The sequence below is a fragment of the Herpailurus yagouaroundi genome, unplaced genomic scaffold (genome assembly GCF_014898765.1).
Source record: "Herpailurus yagouaroundi ecotype Mexico unplaced genomic scaffold, PumYag 206, whole genome shotgun sequence".
Lineage (NCBI taxonomy): Eukaryota > Metazoa > Chordata > Mammalia > Carnivora > Felidae > Herpailurus > Herpailurus yagouaroundi.
Genome location: NW_024412437.1, coordinates 1,646,215 through 1,654,163, shown reverse-complemented (window position 1 = coordinate 1,654,163; position 7,949 = coordinate 1,646,215).

Sequence of the window (7,949 nt, the reverse complement as noted above, 5' to 3'; positions counted from 1 at the left end):
CAGCCTGAGGCTGAGAAAAAGCCAGTAATACACCCAAAGTCATATAGTGAGTAAGTGGCAGAGCTGAGGTTAATACTCAGGCCCTTCTGACCCCAAGCCAAGCCCTCCTTCCCCTTATGTTATAATGTTACATTTCAAATAGTCAATACAACATTGTATATAGTGTAAAATAACAGCTATGTAAACCAAAGTATGCTTTTAAAAAGGACAGAAGGAAATACAATGTTGACAGTTATTAATAAGTGGGAAGCAGATGAGTGAGGGGTTTTTTTGTTGGGTTGTTTTGTTTTGTTTTGTTTTGTTGGTTTTTTTTTTTACTTCTTCTAAGTTTCTGGTTTTTTAATGCTCTAAATTGAGCTCCTACCACTTTCATGATAAAAAACCCCAAACCATTTCCTTCTGTGGTGGATCACACAGGCCCGGAGAAGAGACGTTTACTTGGGTGGAGGGGGGGTGGGGGAGGGGTTGGAGAAGGAACTGGAGGGGACAGTGAGAGGGGAGCCCTCCACCTGCAGATTTGGGTTCCTCCTCTGCTGGGCGGCGGCATTCATTGTGCTTCGAGTATCTGGTTCTTCTGAAAGTTACATGGCTGTTAATTAACACACCTGTGCAAACAAAGCTGACCCCCCCCCACCCGACCCCCCCCTCCACTGAGGTGTGGGAGGAAGGACCTCATTCTAAAGAAGAGATGTGCTTCCCACTCTCCAACAGCTGGCAGAGCAAAGGCAAACTAGAGGGCTGACATTTCTCCTTCTTGATGGGATATATCTCTAGTGCTGTTTTCTGGTCCAAGATCAAGGTGACTTCCTCTCAAATATGAGTTTACATACGGAAACAATGTTTGATATTGATGCTTTCCTGGAAACTCCAAGATAGGTAGTCACTGTAAATACAACTGTTTGGCTGTTTAAAGTATTAGAAGTCCTTTTATGCTCCCTGCAACCATGGTATGTCTTCTTTCACTTTTATTTTTGAGGCTTAAACACGTCACTCCATTGTCCTCTTCCACTGCCAGAGCGTATTTTCCCTGGAGTGAAAAACAACAGCTTCCATTAATGGAGCACCTATTATGCAAAGCTGCTATATTAAGTATTTATACGTATATTTAACCTTTGCAATAACATATGATGTGGGTATCTCCAATTTAGAGATGAGAATACAGCAGCTCAAGGGAGTTCAATATCTTCTCCAGGGTCACATGGCTCAGAAATGACAAAGGCAAAACCTTGAACCCAGGTCCAAATGACCACCCAAAAGCTGCTAGCCTGATGCTGATTCCCTGAAAAGAACATTACAACAACATTAAAAGACATTTGAGGGGCGCCTGGGTGGCGCAGTCGGTTAAGCGTCCGACTTCAGCCAGGTCACAATCTCGCGGTCCGTGAGTTCGAGCCCCGCATCAGGCTCTGGGCTGATGGCTCAGAGCCTGGAGCCTGTTTCCGATTCTGTGTCTCCCTCTCTCTCTGCCCCACCCCCGTTCATGCTATGTCTCTCTCTGTCCCCCCAAAAATAAATAAACATTGAAAAAAAAAAGACATTTGAAATATTATATCCCTATACCCTAAGATGGCGGTTTTGGGGGGACAGTTCAAGGTTCTCTTTTAGAAAATGGACTTTGTACCAGAAACTTCTTGAGCACCACTTGAGAACTTCTAGCTACCGCTGCAGTGGCCAGTTCTGTGAATACTCCTACCAGCTTAGAGCAGGTGCAATCTGACAGTGTCTTGCCTCAGGCCCGCAGCTGGCACCTCTCAGCTCCCCCCGCCCCAGGGCATCTGTCAACAGCCCCTCGGAGCCAGGCCAGTGCCTCCTGGAATCAGGGCAGAGCCTTTCACCAATGGAGTCAGAGGCCATTGGATAAATGCCTTTGCCTTTGTCCCCCATCCCAGATGTGGGTCCTGAGATGCTTTCTGCAGGGCTTCTCAGTCCTTCCAAATCAAGCAGCTGGAATGTGGCCACCCCAATGACACATCATCAAATGCCTCTGCCTTCCATTCTTGCTTTGAGTCCTGAGCCTCAGGTATGCTTCCTGGCTTCATACTCCACAATAATGTATTTGTATGTGAGCTTTGTCTCAAAGGACATCTCTCACATTCCAGGACACCCTGGCCAGCACAGATTGAAACATTTCCTTTGCTTAAGTGCTCACTCAAATATAGACCATCTTTGTCTTGTGAATCACATGGGTGCTGAGTAGAATACATATGTGGAAATGGCAAAGATTTGCAATTCCACTTCCATTTCAGTTCTATTTAACAACCTGGTCAGGAGCTAACATTTCCTACTGACTTGTAGGAAATATACCAGGGAATATAAGTAGAAAACATATGAACCTCCTTTTCAAAATTAAAAAAACAAAAATAAAAACAAAAAAACTCAACCTTCCCCCATGTTTAGGTGGGTGTATATGTTGCTAAATGGTCAGCTGAGCCCTCCTGTTTCTGCTACTTAAGGGGTGATATATGCTGGTGGGGAGGAGAAACGCAGGGCTGGGGCCACACCTGTTGGCTGCACTGTTCCACCCTCTCATCCCTGGAGTTAGAACTGTGCTCCAGGGTGATTCTGAGCAAGCTGGAGATTGAATTTCCCACGCTGGAGTGGAGCAGCGGGACTGGTGGTTGGAAGGCAGCGAGGATGGTGAGTGACATCAAGGTTTTAGGGAAAGCAAGAGGGTAACTGTTGTACTGTGTATTCATTCTCTGTAAGCATTGGGGGCGGGGGTCTGAGAGGCAAGGCATAGAGTGGGCAGGGAAAGAATTTCTCCCTAGAAATTCTTTTTGTTTGTTTATTTATTTATTTTGAGAGAGAAAGAGAGATGCAGGAAGGGCAGAGAGAGAGAGAGAGAGAGAGAGAATCCTAAGCAGCCTCTGCACTGTCAGCTCAGAGCCTGACGTGGGGCTCGAACTCACGAACCATGACATTACCTGGGCTGAAACCAAGAGTTGGACGCTTAACCGACTGAGCCACCCAGGTACCCCCTCCCTAGAAATTCTATTCTGGCTCTGCTCCACATCAACTGGAAGCCACCATTCCCCCAGTGACCCTGGGAATGACAGAGCTTTGAGACATTTATATTTGATAACCACAGGTCTCATGTGCTAACTAGCATAGTAAATAAGTGACATCATCTGCAGTTCGCTGCTCCCTGATGACCGGGAATTAGTCACAGAGCATCAGCCCACTGGTGGAGGCCTCTCTAAAGCCCCTGAAGACTCCCTCAAACATCCCTTCCCACAGATGCTCATGTTTTGATGATGGTAAGAGTCCTGATTATTAGCAGGTTTTTATTTTAGAAGGAAAACCAGACCACAATATGTTCTCCCCGCCCGCCCCCCATCATTTTGGAGAGTCACCCCAGGACTGGTGCAGAGTGAACAGAGAGTGAGTGCACAGTCACCCATCATTCTTCATAAGGAACTGAGGTACGGGAAACCAGGACTTGACCATCTTTAGAAATTCCAGTTCTGTGGCCACACCTGACTTTGTCATTCCTCAGAATCATTCTTCTGTGAAGAACCTTGCCTCCCCATCCCACTCCGAATGAAAGCTAACCTGGGTCTTCTCACCTGTCTTGCTCCCACATATTTGCCCCTGCCTATCCCCTCCTCCTTGGATTTCCTTCTATGTCCATTCAACATAGGATCCATGACCCATCATTTCAACCCTTCTGTGGTCAGTACCTGCTGTTTTGTTTTCCTCCGGTTCCCGACCCTGTAAATTGGAGACTCTGGATTCTCCACACCTGGGCCCAGCCGCCTAGTCCTCCACGGTCCTGTGGCCGCCTCAAGTGCGTGGGCCCAAGGGGCTGCCCAGAACTCTTTCTTCCTTCCTTCCTTCCTTCCTTCCTTCCTTCCTTCCTTCCTTCCTTCCTTCCTTCCTTCCTTCCTTCCTCTTTCTTTTTTAGAACTCTTCCTTTCAATCTGGAAGCTCGAAGCTCCTTCTTTCATTCCCTCTCAGAGGCTTTTTCAGTTCTTCACTGTTTCCTTCAAACCCCTGTTATCACCTCCCACCTACTCTCAAGAGATGACTTTGCTTCTCACTTTAGAGCTAAAAAGAAAAAAAGAAGACAGCAGGCAGGAATTTCCTCAACTTCCTGCCTTCCACCTATGAATGAATCTGCACCCACACCCATTCTTACCAGTGTCTAGCTCACTGCAGTGGGAGACCAGACACTTTTCCTGCCCCAGGCCTGCTCCCTTTCCCTGTGGGCCTCCTGGGACCCTGTCCGGTGGGCCCTCTCCTGCCTGACCTTTTCATACTCTTTTCTTAGCTCTTCTCCTCAGCCCAGCTCTGGGGGTCCTCTGCATTCCCAGCCCCACCAATACTGCTTTTGCTTGCGGCCCAATAACTTTCTAATTTCCAAATCCCCAAGTTTACCGTTCAGGCCTCTTCCAACTTGAACCTTCTGAGGCATATGTCGCTATTGACCACTTCCTCCTTCTCCAAATATCTTCTTCCTTGGGTTTTTATCTCCTTTTCCGGTTTCTTTTCTTTATTTTATGATATTTTATTTTAGTTTAGTTTAGTTTTTAATTGTTTTTTAAATTTTTTTAACATGTATTCATTTTTGAAAGGCAGAGAGAGAGAACAAATGGGGGAGGGGCAGAGAGAGAGGGAGACACAGAAACAGAAGCAGGCTCCAGGTTCTGGGCTCCCAGCTACCAGCCCAGAGCCCGCCGCAGGGCTCGAACTCATGGACCGCGAGATCATGACCTGAGCCGAAAGTCAGCCACTTAACCGACTGAGCCACCCAGGCGCCCCTGGTTTCTTTTCTTAATGGCCCTCACCTGGCCACCCCTAAAACATTACTGGGTTCATCAGGGGGGGTATTAGTGCCTATTCTGTGGCCCGGAGCTCCTGGGCTTACATTTACAGAAGCCTATAAGGGTCTATCAACTTGATACATCTTTCTCTACTAGATCTAGTGGCCAAATTCTACCATTTTTTTTTTTTTTACACTTTTTAATAGTTACTTTCGTCTCCATCCCCAGTGCTTAAGCACCTGGTACTTCCTGAGCTCTCAGTGATTGCTCATTAAGGGTACAGCTTGTGCACAATGGACCCCTAGCCTATTTTAGGTGTACAGGTGGATCAACTTTTTTTGTTTTTGTATACTTTGTAACCATTTCTCTCGTCAAAAGTACAAATGCAGTGTCAAAAAATTGAATTAAAAATCTTATATAATTTTTGTTTGCTTAGGGTTTGGGGAGAAAATAGGGATTATCTTGAAATGCCATAATTGGGGATAATTCAAGTCGCCAGAACCTATGTTAGCTAAAGCTGAAGACTGGGTTGACGGTTGGGAGAAAGGGTGGCTGATGCCAGAGCAATAATAAAACTTGAGCTTGAATTTCTATGACTTCCACCTCTACTATAGGTAGGAAATTTATTTTCTGCATGTAAAGCAGCTATTTGGGGGATAAAGTAAAGAATCTTGTGTGATATCTGAATTTAGCATCACGATCCCTGACCTATGTCATAGGTTGCCATAATGAGTCATAGATGCCAAACTTTAAAATTACTCTTTTCATTTATAAGGTCAAAGTACAGGTATATATATATATATATTCTCTATTTGACTTGATTTTCATGCCAGCCCAAGGAGGCAGAATTGGTTATTATCCTACTTTATTTTATTTGGGAGAGAGAGAGCACACAAGCAGGGGAGAGGGACAGAGGGAGAGAGAGAGAGAATCTTAAGTGGGCTCCACACTCAGCATGGAGCCAGACGCAGGGCTCCATCCATCCCACAGCCCTGGGCTCATGACCTGAGCCAATCAAGAGTCACACGCTCAACTGACTGGGCCACCCTGGCGCCCCTATTATCCCATTTTATAGATGAGCAATCCAGGCTCAAAGAGATTTAATTATACATCTTGTTCAAAGTCAAATAGATGTAAGTTAGAGCAAGGGAACTTAAACTCCAAGGCAGTGCTTCTATATTACATTGTTGGTGAAGATTAGTGATATTTGTTCCTTTTGCCTTTTGAAGTTATCCATCCATCCTGTTTCTGGCAGCAACAAAGGGCATTTGGCAGGCACTGGAGCGGAGCAGTTAGGAGGATCCTGGCGATTAGGGTCATGAATGCTGGCTCTTTCTTTAGCTAGTCTTGTGATCTTGGACTCATCAGCAATCCTCTCTGGCCTTCAGTTTCTGCATCCATAAAATGGAGGAAACAGCAATCCTATCTATCACACAGGATTATTGCGAGGTTTCAATGACAATATGTACAAAGTCCTAGGCTTAGTAAGGTGCATAGCAGGTTCTTACTAGGTATGAAGTATTAATATTATTATGTTATTATATATCCATTTATTTTTCAAAGCATCCAAGTTACTCGCTTTTCAAAAAGAAGGGATCCTTCTGAGTGTTCATGCTGGATCTTACTGGACTCTAGTTTGAGGTCAGGTTGATATAGTATTAATTAATCTAATATTTATGTAGGGCTTGAAATGAGCAGGGGGGGGTGGGGACTCTTGAGATGCATCTTGCCAGCTTCAAGTGGTGCAGTTTCAGGGCCTATCCTCCAACCCCCCACTGAGGTGGAGGTTTTAAGATATGGCCAAGAAGAGTTTGGGAGCTGTTTCTCCAGTGATAATGGCCCTTGTTGCACATTTCCAGATATGCATGAATGGAGCCTTCTCCTGTTGAGGAAGAGTTCCTTTTCCTTTGGGAACCAAGAGGAGACATGGTAATACCAGGCAGTGATATCAGCAACCCAGAGACTTAACCCTGACAAGGCTGATCAATGTGTGTGTGGAGATATCTCTGGCAAACCCAGAACCCAGCAGATATTACAGCAAAATATGGGTTGTTCTGTGGAAGCTATTTGCTCCTCATAGGAGGGGTCTAGGTGGGAGAAGCTGACCTTGAAATCGAAGGCAGTGACTTTTCAGTCAGATGCATACCTGGGACACGGAGGATGAGGAGAGGAGGGGGGCTGGGAGAGTAGGCAGGACTCGATGGCACTGGAAGGGACCTCCAGAGGGGCAAGGCACCCTCCTGGGCTTATGACTGGGTCTGGTCACAGCAATGAGGAAGGGTGTGTTTGCCATTAAGATATTTCAGCATTGTCTTACCACTCAGAGAACAAGACTGGTTTGTTACCTCATCCCAGCCCAGTTCCCTTCAAATTCAGTTCTTAGCAGGGCCCACTCAGCCAGCTGCTCTGAGTTTCTTAGTAGGTGGCCTCCAGCCCAGCTAGAAAGTCTCCCAGCCATAATACTGATTTTGAGGGCAAAAGAGAGTTTAGCTGTATTTTTGGCAGTTGACTTTGAATTCCATTACTATGATGGACTCGAAATACGCACCTGAGTGTGTGTGGATCTTGTACCACCTACATTAGACTCACGTCGGGGGAGGGATGTTGAAAAATGCGTATTTTCCCCAGTTCCATTCCAGAAGTAGGAAATGAGAGGCTCTGGTGGGACCTAGGGATCTTTATGTCAAACTCCTCCAGGGTGAAGCTGAGGATGTGTCTTTTTAAGCGAATTTCTGGGATTGGACGGGATAGATGACGGCCTTCTAAAACCCAAATTTGAGTGAATATGCCCAGCGGGAAACCCCTGGCTCTCGCAGCCTCAGTTTCTCCCTTCGGCCAGGGCACGTTCTGCCCCCACTTGTTTGCTAGGCTGCAGGAAGAGGAAATTAGTTAAGTGCAAAGAACTGGAGAAAGCGCCACAGCTGGGCTGGGAGAGAAGAGAAGCTCTTACCCCTCCCACCCGGACTCTGCAGGTAACCGTGTCACCGCCCCTCTAGCCCTGTGGGCGGCGGTCCCTTTAACAGACCTGACCAATCGCGCGCCCATTTCCGCGGGCGCTCCTCGGCGCGCGGGTAGGGGCTGGATTGGCCGTGCCTGGCGCGCGGCCTGCTCCGCCCCTGCGGCCCTCTGGTTGGTGGCGGCGGCCGCGGGCGCGGGGCGGGTCCGCCGGCGGGGCGGGGCGGCCGG